The following is an 18,082-nucleotide window of genomic DNA, read 5'->3' on the forward strand; positions in this document are numbered from 1 at the left end:
TCGTGTCCGAGATGTAATGAAACGTCGCCAGCAGTCTACGAAAACACAAGGAGAGGGCAGTTGGATCAATCGTCTTGCATGCCGGCGTAAACGATATAAGGCACCGACAATCAGAAATCCTGAAGGCTGACTTCGCAGCTCTGATTAGAGACACGAAGGAGAGGACCCCATCGGCAAAGATCTTCGTTTCGGGTCCACTACCTCTCGTCAGACGATCCAACGAGTACTACAGTCGTCTGCTAGGGTTGAACAACTGGCTACAGGGTTTCTGCAAGAAGAAGGATGTCGGTTTCATCAACAATTGGAATCTCTTTTGGAAAGGCGCGTCTCTTCAAGCGTGATGGCCTGCATCCGAACAGTTTCGGTGCCCGGGTCCTCTCCGAAAACATATCGAAGGTAATTCGTTTTTCTTGACTATCTATCTCTGCTCTTAACCCCTTCCGAAATAATACTGCTGTGCCAGGACATGATGAATGTTTAATAGAGTCTTCCGTTAAAGTTCACACCATTAATACTGTAATAAGCAATCTCAATGCACGTAGAAAACCTAGGAAATACGGCATAAACTCCAATAATCTAATTAAAATCACTATTTTAGAGGAACAATGTATTAAAACTATAAAACAGATCACAGATTAAACAAAAATATACACAGAGCGCTAATAATAATAATTTAGTTCCTATTCCAAATAACAATAACGCACATAGTACTCATCTCTGCACCTCCGAAACATTAAATATGGCACTATTAAATGTCAGAGCTTTAACTAACAAAACGTTTTTTATCAACGATCTTATTAGTGATAAAAATAGATCTTATTGCACTAAATGAAACATGGCTTGAATTCAGATGCGCGTCAGTTTTAATCGAATCTGCCTCCGGATTACAGTTTTACTCATTCAAACCGCCAGGGAAAAGGGGCGGATTGGCTAACATTTACTCGAGCGATTAAAATGTAAAGATGTCAGTTTTGGTAAGTTCAAGTCCTTTGAGTATCTCGCCGTTGTTATTCATGGAGATTCTCAAGTTCTAATACTATCCGTGTATAGACCTCCTAAATATAACGCGTCGTTTTTTGAGGAATTCTCTGACTTAATGTCAATTTTAATTACTAATATGACACACTCCTAATAGTTGGCGACTTTAATTTTCATATAGATAATCAGTGTGATCTAAAAGTAAAAGAATTTATGAACCTCCTGGATTCTTTTGATTTGAGACAACTCATAAATCAGCCTACACATAAAGCAGGTCATACATTAGACTTAGTGATTACTAAAGGACTGAAAGTTGATATAAAACAGATCATTGATATTGGTCTATCAGACCATTTTCTTCTACTTTTTAATATAGAAATAATGATAAAAAACACTCATGAGAAGCATATTGTTAAAAAACGCTTCTTTGATTCGCAGCAGCTTTAAAACTTACAAACATTTTAAGCAATCAGTCCGTTTATAGTGCCAGCTATAATAGCGAGGACAATGTAAATAGTAAGGTGGAAAGATTTAATTCTAAAGTGAGAGCTGCTGTTGACATAGTTGCACCTGAAAAGACAGTGAAAAAATCTTCTAGCATTGTATACCATGGAAGACCCAAAGAGTGTCTGATTTAAAGAGAACATGCCCTAGAGCTGAGCGTCAATGGAGGAAGACTAAACTTACTATCCACCACGAAATATTAAAAGTCAAAATAACAGAATACAATAACACTGTCCGTCTTGAGAGACGCTGCTATTTCTCTAATATTATAAATAACAATGCTAGTAATCCTAGAGTCTTATTTTCAACAATTGATCGCCTACTAAACCCAGGTAGCTCAAAGGAATGCCTCCTAAGTGCTTCCAGTGAAACCTGTGAGGCTGTCGCTGTATTTTCAATCAAAAATTAATGATATTAGAAATAACATAGTATATCTCCCCAACACTAAGGATCCCCTAAACCCCAACATCCTGTTATAAACAAATTAAACTCTTTCACTAGGATAGATTTACCTGATTTACAAAAATAATATCTCAATTAAAACCCTCCACCTGCGTCCTTGACCCGATACCAACAAGGTTTTTCAAAGAAGTATCAGGCGTGCTAATTGATAATGTTCTTGACATAGTAAATTCGTCACTAGATACTGGGGTCTTCCCAGACTGTCTTAAGACTGCTGTAGTTAAACCCCTACTTAAGAAACATAATCTTGACCCCTCGCTCTTGAAAATTTTAGACCCATCTCTAACCTGCCCTTCTTAAGTAAAGTTCTAGAGAAGGCAGTCATTATGCAGTTAAATGACCACCTAAATAAACATGCTATTCTTGATAAATTTCAGTCAGGTTTTAGAACAAATCACAGCACAGAAACTGCACTCGTTAAAGTAGTAAATGACTTGCGGGTAAATGCAGACAGAGGCCATTTATCTGTTCTCATCCTCTTAGATCTGAGTGCTGCATTTGACACCATTGATCACAACATTCTTAGAAATCGCCTTAGTCAATGGGTGGGCCTCTCTGGCAGTGTCTTAAATTGGTTTGAATCCTACCTGACAGGGAGAAAATATTTTGTTAGTTGTGGGAATTACAACTCGAAGACACATGATATCCAATATGGTGTTCCACAAGGCTCTATCCTGGGTCCGCTGTTATTCTCAATCTACATGCTTCCGTTAGGTCAGATTATCTCAGGGCACAACGTGAGCTACCACAGCTATGCTGATGACACACAGCTGTACTTATCAATAGCACCTGATGACCCGATTCTATTGATTCACTAACACAATGTCTGACTAGTATCTCAGAATGGATGAATAGTAATTTTCTCAAGTTAAATAAAGAGAAAACTGAAATTTTAGTGATCAGCAATAATGGATACAATGAGGCTATTAGAAATAAACTGGATACATTAGGATTAAAAGTCAAGACGGAGGTAAAAAGCTTAGGGGTGATTGTTGACTGTAATCTGAATTTTAAATCACATATTAATCAGATCATTAGGACAGCATTTTTCACTTAAGAAACATAAGTAAAGTTAGACCTCTTATATCACTGAAAGATGCTGAGAAATTAGTTCACGCGTTTGTTTTCAGTCGACTAGATTACTGTAACGCACTCCTCTCAGGACTACCCAAAAAGATATAAATCGTTTGCAACTAGTGCAGAATGCAGCTGCTAGAATCCTAACTAGGAAAAGAAAATCAGAACACATTCTCCAGTTTTGATGTCACTACACTGGTTACCTGTGTCATTCAGAATTGACTTTAAAATTCTGCTTATGGTTTATAAAGCCTTAAATAATCTCGCCCCATCTTATATATCGGAATGTCTGACACCTTATATTCCAAATCGTAACCTCAGATCCTCAAATGAGTGTCTCCTTAGAATTCCAAGAACAAAACTTAAAAGAAGTGGTGAGGCGGCCTTCTGCTGTTATGCACCTAAAATCTGGAATAGCCTGCCAATAGGAATTCACCAGGCTGATACAGTAGAGCACTTTAAAACACTGCTGAAAACACATTACTTTAACATGGCCTTTTATAACTTCATTTTAATCGTAATTTAACTTAATCCTGATACTCTGTATGTTCAATTCATCATAACAACTATTCATGGTGGCTCTAAAATCGGTACTGACCCCTACTCTCTTTTCTGTTTCTTTTTCCGGTTTCTTTGTGGTGGTGGCCTGCGCCACCTCCACCTACTCAAAGCTTCATGATGCTCCAACAATGATGGACGGATTAAAAGGAAGAAGTCTACGTGACCATCATCATCATCAAGCCCTTCCGTGAGAACCCTAAATCCAAAGAGGACTGTTTCATTTATGTTAGGTAGAATGCCCAGAGGGGACTGGGCGGTCTCATGGTCTGGAATCCCTACAGATTTTATTTTTTCTCCAGCCGTCTGGAGTTTTTTTTTTCTGTCCCCTGGCCATTGAACCTTACTCTTATTCGATGTTAATGTTGATTTATTTTTTATAATTATGTCTTTCATTTTTCTATTCTTTAATATGTAAAGCACTTTGAGCTACTGTTTGTATGAAAATGTGCTATATAAATAAATGTTGTTGTTGTTGTAAATTAATAGTTGCCTGGGGCAATTTCTTTAAAGAAGAATATAAGGAAATAGAATTTGTGTGTGCCTTTTTCTATAGGAAAGACAAAATCAAAGCAAGCTAACAAAGATTTATATTTTTTTGTTGTACATTAATGTACGGTGTCTGTATAACAACAACAACATGTATTTATATAGCACATTTTCATACAAACAGTAGCTCAAAGTGCTTTACATATTAAAGAATAGAAAAATGAAAGACGCAATTATAAAACAAAATAAATCAAAATTAATTAACATCGAATAAGAGTAACATTCAATGGCCAGGGGGGACAAAAAAAACAAAAAAACTCCAGACGACTGGAGAAAAAAATAAAATCTGTAGGGATTCCAGACCATGAGACCGCCCAGTCCCCTCTGGGCAATCTACCGAACATAAATGAAACAGTCCTCTTTGGATTTAGGGTTCTCACGGAAGGGCTTGATGATGATGATGGTCACGTAGACTTCTTCCTTTTAATCCATCCATCATTGTTGGAGCATCATGAAGCTTTGAGTAGGTGCAGGTGGAGTAGGCCACCACCACAAAGAAACCGGAAAAAGAAACAGAAAAGAGAGTAGGGGTCAGTATGGATTTTAGAGCCACCATGAATAGTTATTTTGAGGAGATTGAACATATAGAGTATCAGGATTAAGTTAAATTACGATTAAAATGAAGTTATAAAAAGGCCATGTTAAAGTAATATGTTTTCAGCAGTGTTTTAAAGTGCTCTACTGTATCAGCCTGGCGAATTCCTATTGGCAGGCTATTCCAGATTTTAGGTGCATAGCAGCAGAAGGCCGCCTCACCACTTCTTTTAAGTTTTGTTCTTGGAATTCTAAGGAGACACTCATTTGAGGATCTAAGTTTACGATTTGGAATATAAGGTGTCAGACATTCCGATATATAAGATGGGGCGAGATTATTTAAGGCTTTATAAACCATAAGCAGAATTTTAAAGTCAATCCTGAATGACACAGGTAACCAGTGTAGTGACATCAAGACTGGAGAAATGTGTTCGGATTTTCTTTTCCTAGTTAGGATTCTAGCAGTATAGACTTGCAAATATCCACCTTCTATCATCCTTATTTTCTGAATAAACTGAATTATTAAAGGTTATTTCAGAAAGTGCGTGGGGGTTATTTGCTGAAAAATCACCTATTGCTATGTCAGAACTATAAGCAGAGAAACTGAGCGTTGAGTTTTGTACACGTCCACCAATTTATGCATTTTGTTCTTAGATTAAACAGAGCTCTTCATGGGAGCATGAAACAGGGATCTCCCTCAGCTTGTGACTTTAAGATGTGCTAACATCTTCTTTCTCAGAAAGCATCGGAGATCCTGAAGCATGTCTGTTTTATTAAAAAAATCTTAGAAAAGATCCTCACTTTCAAAGCATTCGCATAGGTATACCGTCTTATAGTATTCCTTAGATATGTTAGTTGTGTGCAGTGATTTCATTCAATTCACATGATGTATTTCTCGGATTACATTCAGAACTCCTTTCTTATGTAATGTCTCAGTCAGAATCTTATCAGGTTTTTCCTATGTTTAAAACCTGATCATCCTGACTGAAGTATTTGTCACACTTTGACCTCAGAGTATATAAACCGAATTCTGAACGCAATGCTAGTCTTCTCTTCTAGAGCTCAATAGTGGGATCTGCAAACTGCCATCATTTTTAGAGACAGCTTTAATTAACTCTGATATCATTCTGTTCAGTAAGTTATTTTTACATGAAGCACAAGAGATGATGATGTGTCTACTCTCAGTAAGTATGCTATGTTTATGTCCCTAGAAAAACATTCGTTTCAACAAAACTATCAATTTTTCTGAAAAACGCGTTATATTCTCACAGTTAGGAAGGACTAAGTCACCGGGTGCAAACTGGATTACTGCGGCTAAAAATTTTAAGATCAAGAACACAAGGAGCATAGAAAGAAATTGCAATGGGATTACAATAACAAGACATTACAGAGTGACGCATGTCATTATTAAAAAAGTCCTGTATTTGTAAATGAATACAATGCCCTGAAGACAAAAAATATATTGCTTTGAATGTGGGTAAAGAAATCTCCATGGGTAAGAAGAATTATGGTCTATTAAAATGTGAATTTATCAAAGCCGTTTAAGACATTGGTGAGCTAAGGCAGGATTTAATACACAATTCAAATACAGTAATCCCTCCTCGATCGCGGGGGTTGCGTTCCAGAACCCCCCGCAATAGACGAAAATCCGCAAAGTAGAAACCATATGTTTGTGTGGTTATTTTTATATATTTTAAGCCCTAATAAACTCTCCCACATTGTTAACATTATTAGAGCCCTCTAGACATGAAATAACACCCTTTAGTCAAAAGTTTAAACTGTGCTCCGTGACAAGACTGAGATGACAGTTCTTTCTCACAATTAAAAGAATGCAAATAGATCTTCTTCTCTTCAGGAGCAGAGAATTTCAGAGGGAGAGAGAGAGCTCACAAAGAAAAGCAAACAATTAAAAATCAATACGTGTGCTTTTAAGTTTGCCGGCATTTTTTTAGAGGAGCGTCAGTATCTTCTAAGCAAACAGCCTCTGTGCAAACAGCCACTCCGTCAGGAGCAGAGAATGTCAGAGAGGGTGAGAGAGAGGCAGAGACAAGCAAACAATCAAGCTCCGCGCGGGATGCATATTTTATAGCATTGAGGAGTTTTAGTTAATATGTAATACATGCTCTGATTGGGTAGCTTCTAAGCCATCTGCCAATAGCGTCCCTTGTATGAAATCAACAGGGCAAACAAACTGAGGAAGCGTGTAGCATAAATTAAAAGACCCATTGTCCAGAAATCCGCGAACCAGCGAAAAATCTGTGATATATATTTAGATATGCTTACATTTAAAATCCGCGATAGAGTGAAACTGCGAAAGTCGAAACGCGATATAGCGAGGGATTACTGTATCTCACCTTTATGACCGATTATAAACTCATTATAGTGCTAGCTTGGTGCATATCCAGTGTATATTAGTCGAGATTAACTTAGTGTTGCTCATTTCCCAACCACTAGAACCCTCTGAATCAGAGATCGTCTCAGCGGCTGCCTGTAGGTTTGCCTTATAAATAAATCTCCCAGTTCCTCTAGACTTCTAATTACTGGAGGGAAATCTTCGGCCAACCAGCTTTTTTCCATTGAGACTGGTCTTTAATAATTAAGTGGATCTGCCGCAGGAAGACAATTTGTGACTTTTCAATTAGTGAGCTAGGTGGTGATGCCAATTTTTCTTTTGCATTCAATATTGAGTCCTTTGACACAGCAAAGTATTGATTTTTTTTTCTTTTTTCTTGATTTTTTTCATATTTTATATTTCAAGATAAAAAAAGAAATGTCATCATTTGAAGTAATTTTTGTGTAAAACGCTCTACAAAAAGAGGAGAAAGGAAGAAAGCAAATCATTTGGATGGACAAGCAGATGGGACAGACAAAAAAAAAATCCATTTTGAAAATAGCAAATGAGGTCAAAAGCCAAGAGATCAAAAAGAAACCAAAACTGCACACTCCTAAATCAATGCAAAGACTGTTTTTGAGAGAATCCAGAATCTTGGATACACAGACTTTCACGCTATTTCCCTTTACACTTTCTGGTTCATGGCATCAAACTGCTGCACTTCCTGGCGTCACCTGATGGCAATGATGGCATGCTGCTAACAACAAAATGGCCACCAGAACCACAAAATGGTAATGATTGTGTCAATAAAATGGAGACCAAAAATAAGCAAATTGTAAATATGTCCTTAAACAACTAAAAATGTCGAATTACAAAATTAATAATTATGCACAAAAGCATTCAAAGATCACTGCAAAAATAAATGAGATGTTTCAGATGTGGGTGGCATGGTGGCGCAGTGGGTAGCGCTGCTGCCTCGCAGTTAGGAGACCCAGGTTCACTTCCCGGGTCCTCCCTGTGTGGAGTTTGCATGTTCTCCCCGTGTCTGCGTGGGTTTCCTCCGGGTACTCAGTCCAAAGACATGCAGGTTAGGTGCATTGGTGATCCTAAATTGTGCTTGGTGTGTTGATGTGTGTGTGCCCTGCCAAGGGCTGGCACCCTGCCTGGGGTTTGTTTCCTGTCTTGTTGGCTGTGTTGACCCCCGTGACCCTGTAGTTAGGATATAGCGGGTTGGATAACGGATGGGTGTTTCAGATGCTGAGCCCTGCATCCATTGATGTTTTAAATTAGTTATTTGGAGTATTAGTAATCTGCAGGTTTGATATGCTGTAAACTTGTAAACTGATATGTACTCTATGTGCAATTCTAATCTCTTTACACTTTTTTAATCTGCTCATAGATCATTCTTGTTATATGTGCATTTGTACATTTTTAACATAGTTAAGATTATGATCGTTCTTGTTATATGAATATTTGGAGCTTTTTATCTCTGCGGCTGTAACCTTGCAATCTCCTTCAGGATTAATCAAGTTTATTTCTGTCCTGCTGAGCCGGGTTTAATTGTTAATTCTGGCGTTAAAGTTGCAGGTTTAGCACCATCTAGTGGCTGCCTTCTGTACTTTTACCATTTTTGCCCCTGGCTTCCTTTGATGTGAGGAAGTTGGAAAATTAGTTTTAGTATCTGTTAACATTTCACAGCCATCCACTCTTGCTTGTGGTAGATTTTTTAGTAGGTATTAATTTACTTACACATTTTTACAAATTCATCCATTTTACAGATATTTTGCTGAAGAAAGTAACTGTTTAATGAGTTAATAATTAGTCTACGTAATCCAATTTCTTGCAATGTTAAGTTTCTGTGTTTAATAATTAATTACTGTACTATTATTCATTAAATATTAAAAACTCAATTTATTTACAATGGTGAAATATTTACTTATAAAACACGCCATTTTACATAAAGCCACTTACGATGGTGCATCTTCTTCTCCCTAATTCAGTCTCGCCCTTTAAAAGCAATAAACCTATCAAAAAAGAAGCAACTGTCTACATAAAAAGTCATCTCTCTTTATTGCCTCTGTAATGTATAGATTTTTAATTGAAATTTAAGATTTAATACAGGTTTTCACATTACAATTTTCCATTGTACATTCAGGTATAATGACGCATTAATGACAAGAAGAAAAATTATATTCATTAAGCGATGAATATCAATCATTAATGCCCAAACTTTGATATGATTGATGTGTTAAGGCATGATTACGCTTCCTAGTTTTGGTTTAAGTCAAACTTAAATTGTTTAAAGTGTTCTTAAAAACTGAAGGCCACACAGATATTACGGAAAGAATAGACTGATGATAAAATTGCTTCAGATAAGAAAAAACTGGAGAATAAATTTGGTAATTCCAAAGCCTTCAGAAAATTTGAACTCTTCAGGACTACCCACCACAACACCCTGTATGCCTGGCAATATCTTGCTGGGGGTCATTACTCGATCATTTCCTTTTTTTTACATTTTTTTAATTTTATTAATTTTATTGTAATCATTCCATACAAATAAATCAATTTTTACAACAAAAAAAAAAAATAGGATAAAAACAACTTAACCCCCACCCCTAAGAAAGAGAGCATGGCCAACGGAGTAAAACTTAAAGCTTGTAAACGTACCTAAATTGATTTGCTTAAAAGGGCAATGGAGATGAATGGAGAAGAAAAAGAAATGCAGAAAGAATTGCTTCCTCGGTGCTTTAAGAGCTTATTCTAAAATATTATTGATTAAATCCTGCCAGGTTTTGAAAAAAGTCTGTACCGATCCTCTAACTGAGTATTTCAATTTCAAATAGTATAAAACATCAGTTACCCACTGACTTAAAAGAGGAAAGTTAGGATTCTTCCATTTTAGCAAAATAAGTCTGCGTGCCAATAGTGTAGTGAAGGCAATCACAGTTTGTTTGTCCTTCTCCACTTTAAGCCCCTCTGGAAGAACCCCAAACACAGCTGTTAATGGGTTAGGAGGGATTGTGACACCAACGCTGTTTGAAAGGCAATTAAACATTTTGGTCCAAAATGATGTTAATTTGGTGTAGGCCCAAAACATGTGACCCAGTGAGGCTGGGACTTGGCTGCAACGTTCGCAGGTTGGATCTTGACCTGGGAACATTTTGGACAGTCTTAGGCGAGACAGATGTGCTCGATATATAATTTTGAGTTGAATGATTGTATGCTTTGCGCATATGGAGCTCGAGTGAAGTCTCTGCATTGCTACCTTCCACTCCTTTTGTGATATATTAATTAAGAGATCTTTTTCCCAGTGTCCTCTTGGATCTTTGAAATGGGGGGACTGCAAAATAATTTTATATATTGCAGAGATGGTGTCTAAGTCCTCGAAATTGAGCAATATTTTTTCCAGCCTGGAGGAGGGTGCAAGATGAGAAAAATCGGGCAGGTTCTGTTTAACAAAGTTCCTAATTTGAAGATAGAGAAAGAAATGTGTAGCTGGAATCTTAAATTTGGAATGTAATTGTTCATAGGATGCAAAGATGTTGTCTATATAAAGATCTCTAAGCAATCTAATCCCAAATTTTGTCCAGATATTAAAAACTGTATATGTTTGCGATGGTTGAAAGAGGTGGTTCTCTTGCAGAATAAAATATACAGATAAAAGATTCTCCATTCTAAAATGCTTTCTACATTGGTTCCATATTCTGAGTGAGTGAAGCACTAATGGATTATTAGTAAAATAGCGATAACTTACATTTGCTGGGGCACAGAGCAGGGAATACAAAGAAGTACTGCAGGATTTTACTTCTATTGCAGACCAGGCCAGTGTATGTTCATCTATTTGTGTCCAGGTTTTTATAGCTTGTATGTTTGCTGCCCAGTAATAAAACTGAAAGTTAGGTAGAGCCATGCCACCTTCTGCTTTAGGTCTTTGTAGGGTCGCTCTTTGGATACGTGGATGTTTTGAGTTCCAAATAAATAAGGTTACTTTTGAATCTAATTTCTTAAAAAATGATTTATTAATGTATGCTGGAATGTTTTGAAATAAAAAAAGAAGCTTAGGAAGAATATTCATCTTAACAACGTTAATTCTTCCAGCTAGTGTGAGATGAAGGGTTGACCATCTAAGCAAGTCTTGCTTAATTTTTTCCAGGCAGACGGCAAAATTTTGTTGATAAAGAGCTTTATGTTTACTTGTAATGTTTACCCCGAGGTATTTAAACTGATCTGCAATGATAAAAGGTAGGGTGTCTAATCTAATATTATATGCTTGAGAATTCACTGGAAAGAGTACACTTTTATTCAAATTAATTCTGAGACCAGAGATCTTCTGTGAGTGCTGCTAAGACTGCAGGCACATAATTTTGTGGGTCTGATATATACAGTACCATATCGTCTGCATAGAGAGAAAAATTCTGTTCCAGTCCCTCTCTGATAATCTCCATTATCTGATAAGCATTTTGACAGTGAACCGTCAGTGGTTCAATGGTTATTGCAAATAGCAGTGGTGACAGGGGGCATCCTTGTCTGGTACCACGTTCTAGTTTAAAGTAGTCTGAGCAAATGTTGTTAATACAGACTGAAGCTTCTGGATTGGTATACAGTAATTTGATCCATGCACAAATTTCTCTAATGTAAAGAAAATTTATTTCCATTCAATCATATCAAATGCTTTTTCTGCATCCAATGATAATATTATTTCTGGGGTGTTTGACTTTACTGGTGAGTATATTACATTAAACAGGTGTCGAAGATTTGAGGTGTCCACCCTTAATAAATCCAGTTTGATCTTGTGATATTATCGAAGGCAGCACTTTCTCCATCCTTCTAGCTATGATTTTTGAGAGTATTTTAACATCATTATTCAAAAGTGAAATTGGTCTGTATGATGTACTGTACATTGTAATAAATCCTTATTTTGTTTAGGAAAGACGGTGATTAATGCTTGGGGAAAAGTTTGAGGTAAAATTTGATTGTCTCTAGCTTCTGTAAATTTTACTAATAAAAGGGGAGCTAGCTGAGTGGAGAATTTCTTATAAAATTTTACAGGGTAGCCATCAGGGCCTGCTGCTTTCCCGCCTTGAAGTGACTTTATAGCATCTAGTATTTCTGATAGCGCCAAAGGTTTATCGAGTTCCTCCCTACTAAAAGTGTCTATTTGTGGTATCTGTAATGTATCCAGAAATGCATTAGATTGTGTGTTGTCTTCTTTAAACTCAATAGAATATAAGGATTTATAGTAGTCTCTAAATGTATACATTATGTTTTTATGGTCAATGATTTCATCTCCGTTTGTGTTGGTGATTGCTGGGATTGCATTGCGAACTTCTTGCTTATGGATTTGTTGAGCTAAAACCTTATTAGCTTTCTCTCCGTGTTCATAGTAGTGTTGTGTTGATTTATAAATTAGTTGTTCAGTTTCTTTAGTTGTCAGGAGGTTGAGTTCTGAATGCAGAGCCTGCCTTTCCCTATGTAGAGCCTCGCCTGGACGCCTGGCATGTTCTTCATCTATTTTAGTAATTTCGCCTCTTAGCTCTGATACTTTTTTGGTTTCTAACTTATTCCTGTGGGAAAGATATGAAATAATCTGTCCTCTTAACATGGCCTTGAGAGTTTCCCAGAGTATTCCTGCAGACACCTCTGATGATCTATTTGTCTCTGGGAAGAAACTGATTTGTTTGGATATGAATTCTGTACAGTTCTCGTCTGCTAATAGAAGCGGGTTAAGACGCCATCTGCGAGGTGAGAGTGTTGGGCATAATGACTTTAGCTCCAAGATCAGAGGTGCATGGTCAGAGATAACAATAGCGCTGTACTTGCAAGATTTAATCATAGGCAAGAAATTATCTATATATATAATTCACTAAGGCAAGACAACTATGGAAAGCACGCCGGAAGGGGCGTGGACTCACTGAGCCGCCGACAAGTAAGACACCTATGGCGCACGCAGAAGGAGCCACGCCCACCAACTCCTGGCACCTCCAAACCACGTTGGCAGTTCATAGAGGCATGTTTCTCGCGGAGGTGAATCGCCATATGCAGCGTGTTAAACGGTTTGCGAGGGGTATCCCATGGGATCCTTAAAAAAATCCTTTACAACTAAGGTTAAAGCACAATGAAGTAAATAGTCTTTAAAAACCGAGTTTTCGGTTACGACGCACAACCGCATGCACCATAGCAAACTGTTTTACTGTGTTGGTTCGTTCCGTGCATCATTATAATGTTGCTTTTTTTGCTGATTTATTACATTACCGATTTTTCAAATGTTAATTTTCTCCCTGTGCTTAAAAATCATTAAAAACCGGCCTAATTATGCGGCGTATGGTACACCACGAGTTGGCTAGTTATCTATAAAGAAATAATCAATTCTTGAGTAGCAATGATGTACTGGTGAGTAGAACGAATATGTTCTTGAGTTTGGGTTTAAAAACCTCCAGGGGTCTGATAAGTTGTGGTCAGTTACAAACTGTGTAATTGTCTTAGCTGGAGTCCTATCTAAAAGTGGGTTTAAAACACAATTAAAGTCCCCAGCCATTATAATTTTATGAGTGTTCACATTGGGAATGGATGCAAATACATTTTGCATGAATTCCTTATCATCGATATTAGGTGCATAAATATTTATCAAAATCACTTTAAAATTAAATAATTTGCCGATGACAATCACATACAGTGCATCCGGAAAGTATTCACAGCGCATCACTTTTTCCACATTTTGTTATGTTACAGCCTTATTCCAAAATGGATTAAATTCATTTTTTTCCCTCAGAATTTTACACACAACACCCCATAATGACAACGCGAAAAAAGTTTACTTGAGGTTTTTGCATATTTATTAAAAATAAAACAACTGAGAAATCCCATGTACATAAGTATTCACAGCCTTTGCTCAATACTTTGTCGATGCACCTTTGGCAGCAATTACAGCCTCAAGTCTTTTTGAATATGATGCCACAAGCTTGGCACACCTATCCTTGGCCAGTTTCGCCCATTCCTCTTTGCAGCACCTCTCAAGCTCCATCAGGTTGGACGGGAAGCGTCGGTGCACAGCCATTTTAAGATCTCTTCAGAGATGTTCAATCGGATTAAGGTCTGGGCTCTGGCTGGGCCACTCAAAGACATTCACAGTGTTGTCCTGAAGTCACTCCTTTGATATCTTGGCTGTGTACTTAGGGTCATTGTCCTGCTGAAAGATGAACCGTCACCCCAGTCTGAGATCAGGAGCGCTCTGGAGCAGGTTTTCATCCAGGATGTCTCTGTACATTGCTGCTTTCATCTTTCCCTTTATCCTGACTAGTCTCCCAGTTCCTGCCGCTGAAAAACATCCCCACAGCATGATGCTGCCACCACCATGCTTCACTGTAGGAATGGTATTGGCCTGGTGATGGCGGTGCCTGGTTTCCTCCAAACGTGACGCCTGGCATTCACACCAAAGAGTTCAATCTTTGTCTCATCAGACCAGAGAATTTTGTTTCTCATGGTCTGAGAGTCCTTCAGGTGCCTTTTGGCAAACTCCAGATGGGCTGCCATGTGCCTTTTACTAAGGAGTGGCTTCCGTCTGGCCACTCTACCATACAGGCCTGATTGGTGGATTGCTGCAGAGATGGTTATCCTTCTGGAAGGTTCTCCTCTCTCCACAGAGGACTTCTGGAGCTCTGACAGAGTGACCATCGGGTTCTTGGTCGCCTCCCTGACTAAGGCGCTTCTCCACTCAGTTCAGATGGCCGGCCAGCTCTAGGAAGAGTCCTGGTGGTTTCAAACTTCTTCCACTTACGGATGATGGAGGCCACTGTGCTCATTGGGACCTTCAAAGCAGCAGAATGTTTTCTGTAACCTTCACCAGATTTGTGCCTCGAGACAATCCTATCTCGGAGGTCTACAGACAATTCCTTTGACTTCATGCTTGGTTTGTGCTCTGACATGAACTGTCAACTGTGGGACCTTTTATAGACAGGTGTGTGCCTTTCCAAATCACGTCACATCAACTGAATTTACCACAGGTGGACTCCAATCAAGCTGCAGAAACATCTCAAGGATGATCAGAGGAAACAGGATGCACCTGAGCTCAATTTTGAGCTTCATGGCAAAGGCTGTGAATACTTATGTACATGTGCTTTCTCAGTTTTTTTATCTATACTAATAAAAGGCAAAGCCCTCGCTGACTGACTGTCTGACTCACTGACTCATCACTAATTCTCCAACTTCCCGTGTGGGTAGAAGGCTGAAATTTGGCAGGCTCATTCCTTACAGCTTACTTACAAAAGTTGGGCAGGTTTCATTTCGAAATTCTACGTCTAATGGTCATAAGTGGAAGGTATTTTTCTCCATTTACTGTAATGGAGTTGAGCTCAAAAGCTGTGGGGGCGGAGTTTCATGTGACATCATCACGCTTCCCACGTAATCACGTGAACTGACTGTCAACGCAGTGCGTAGAAAACCAGGAAGAGCTCCAAAAAGCGCTGAAGAAAACATGCATTATATAATTGAGAAGGCAGCGAAACAATAAGAAGCGAGCGAGTGACATATACAACCATATTCATGAGTGCTGCTACTTCGGAAGAAAGCACGATGTAAACCTAAAGTTTAAATTAAGTTCATAGACAGGCTGCCGCTGGCGTTTCTCATGCCCACAGGTAATGCGGGATACAAGTTTAATGAGAGGGCGCGGGATATAAGCGAGTTTTGATCACTTTGTAACTAAGTTAAAATTGCAGGTGAAGGGCTGTGCTTATACAAATTCCGAGAGACTGTGTTTGTGGGGGTGTGGGAGTCACGTCATCATCTCCCCTCCCATTCACCTCATTTCGCTCTGAGCTGAGCTCCGCAGCTAACGCAGTGTTACGACTTTGTGACGCTGCCACCAAATACTCACAGAAAAATCCACAAGTTAATACACACGCTCTCTCTAGAGTTTCTACACACTGAATCCTCCAGGCACTACTTACAAAAGGTTACATTGACAATTGTGTTACGTTATTTTTAAAATCTTTCCTTTTCTTAGCACAAGCACAGCTGAGAAGCTTCGATGCATGTGCTCCATAGCAGCGTTAAAAATAATGCATTTAATCACACTTTGCATTACAAACAAAGGGGAACTTTTGTCAATGCATGATTTCCTGGTACACGGATTACATTGATCAGCGCATCCCGATTCATTTTACCCTCGCACCACCTTAGTTTGAGAAGAAGTATGAAAAAATATGAGGTTAACACAGAAAAACAGATCACCAATTCAAGCTTTATGAATAATCGATTCAGCCATCAATAATTGTTTTGGTAAAGCCATCCTCCTTCCATTTTATAATTTTTCCACCACTAGCCATGATTAAATGAACGGTAAATAAAGTAAGAGTGAAGCGAGGGTGACTTATTTAGGCAGGCATATATATGACAGCAACACTCATGACAATGTCAATCATGTTACGTTATTATTAAAATGTTTCCTTTTCTTTTTCATTACTTCTTTAACACACTACTTCTCCACTGCGAGGCGCGGGTATTTTGCTATATATATAATATATGAATGACCTCCAAAGAGCTGAGACTTTTGATATCATGAGCGTGTGTACAAAGGGTCTCCTGCCCAGCAAAAGTCGAGCAGCCAGCGCGTGCATAGCTGTGCCGGCCGTTGAGACGCTGACTGCGCTTCTGCCTTAAGTCAAAGTGAGCACTTTTAATTTTTTTCATCCTCCCCCTGCGCTATAGCCCAGACAAGTGCAAACACGGGACCCCTTTTCTACACCACGGCAAAATAATATTAAGGCGATTCACACTTTCTTTTGCACGTATACGATTATGAGGTCCTAAACTCGGATTATGAAGACACGCACTCGAGTAGAGGACTGACAGTGCCATCACAGCCGATTAATGGCAGGGACATCTCACCAGTCTACACAAGACCCACCGCGACTGTCCTTAAAAGGCGATCATAACGTCAGCGAACACATCTCTCTATACTATATAAAAGAAAAGGCAACTTTCCTTTCTTTACACCTTTTTTCCTTTTATCCCAAACCAAAGCCTTTCTCTATTAACACGGCAGAGGACACAAAACTAATTTTCTTTAAATGCCGGTAAGGCACATTACCAGAGGCACAAATTTGAACGTTCACATAGAAAATGTAATTTCTATACCACAGCCGTCGTGTAGCGCCTTTCAAAAGGGATCTACTACCGAGAGATGATCCATATACATTTTAGCTGCTGTTAGTTACTTACCTGTTGTGTTACACAGTCTTTAAAATGTAGTTTACCTGAAACCACTCCAGTAGTGATCAGTGTACCTGTACTTCTTAAAACGTTAATGTTTTACTGTTTAATAACTTATAGACTGTATTTTATTATTTTTCTCTTGCACTCAGTGACCAAAGCTATACACACACATATAGACACATACAAACATACACACAAGTATATGTATGTGTATATATGTATGTATGTGTGTGTGTGTATATATGATGTAGATAGGTATGTATATATATATATGTGTATATGTAGATATGTATATAGATATGAAGATATGTATGTGTATATATATATATATATATATATATATATATATATATATATATATATATATATATATATATATGTATATGTAGACTCAAACCGATTATAACAGCAGCAATCCAAGCTTTGAGAAAACAGTAAAAGGAGGCGTGTCAGGCGTCGTGGTACATTTTCTGATGCAGCTACCGAAAACAACTTCGTGACGCTGCCCAAATACACAAAACAATTACTTTGACAATCATGTTACATTATTTTTAAAATGTTTCCTTTTCTTTTCATAACTTCTTTAACACATGACATCGCTGTGAAGCGCGGGTATTTTGCTATATATATATATCACAGCGACACTCATAACAGTGACAAAACAATTACATTGACAATCATGTTACGTTATTTTCAAAATGTTTCCTTTTGTTTCTCTTTTTCTCTTTCCTTCTTTAACACACTACTTCTCCGCTGCCAAGTGCGGGTATTTTGCTATATATATATATAAACTGCTCAAAAAAATTAAAGGAACACTTTGAAAACACATCAGATCTCAATGGGAAAAAGAAATCCTCCTGGATATCTATACTGATA

The 18,082-nt window shown here is 38.1% G+C and overlaps 1 long non-coding RNA gene across 1 annotated transcript; it reads left to right on the plus strand.

The window, feature by feature from the left end:
* Positions 1-353: 353 nt before the first annotated feature.
* Positions 354-7,822, plus strand: LOC120519098. The gene is made up of 2 exons (XR_005631381.1): positions 354-396; positions 7,421-7,822. It is a non-coding gene; the product is annotated as an uncharacterized LOC120519098 (long non-coding RNA).
* Positions 7,823-18,082: the final 10,260 nt, after the last annotated feature.

This window comes from Polypterus senegalus, chromosome 18 (assembly GCF_016835505.1).
Source record: "Polypterus senegalus isolate Bchr_013 chromosome 18, ASM1683550v1, whole genome shotgun sequence".
In the NCBI taxonomy this organism is placed as follows: domain Eukaryota; kingdom Metazoa; phylum Chordata; class Cladistia; order Polypteriformes; family Polypteridae; genus Polypterus; species Polypterus senegalus.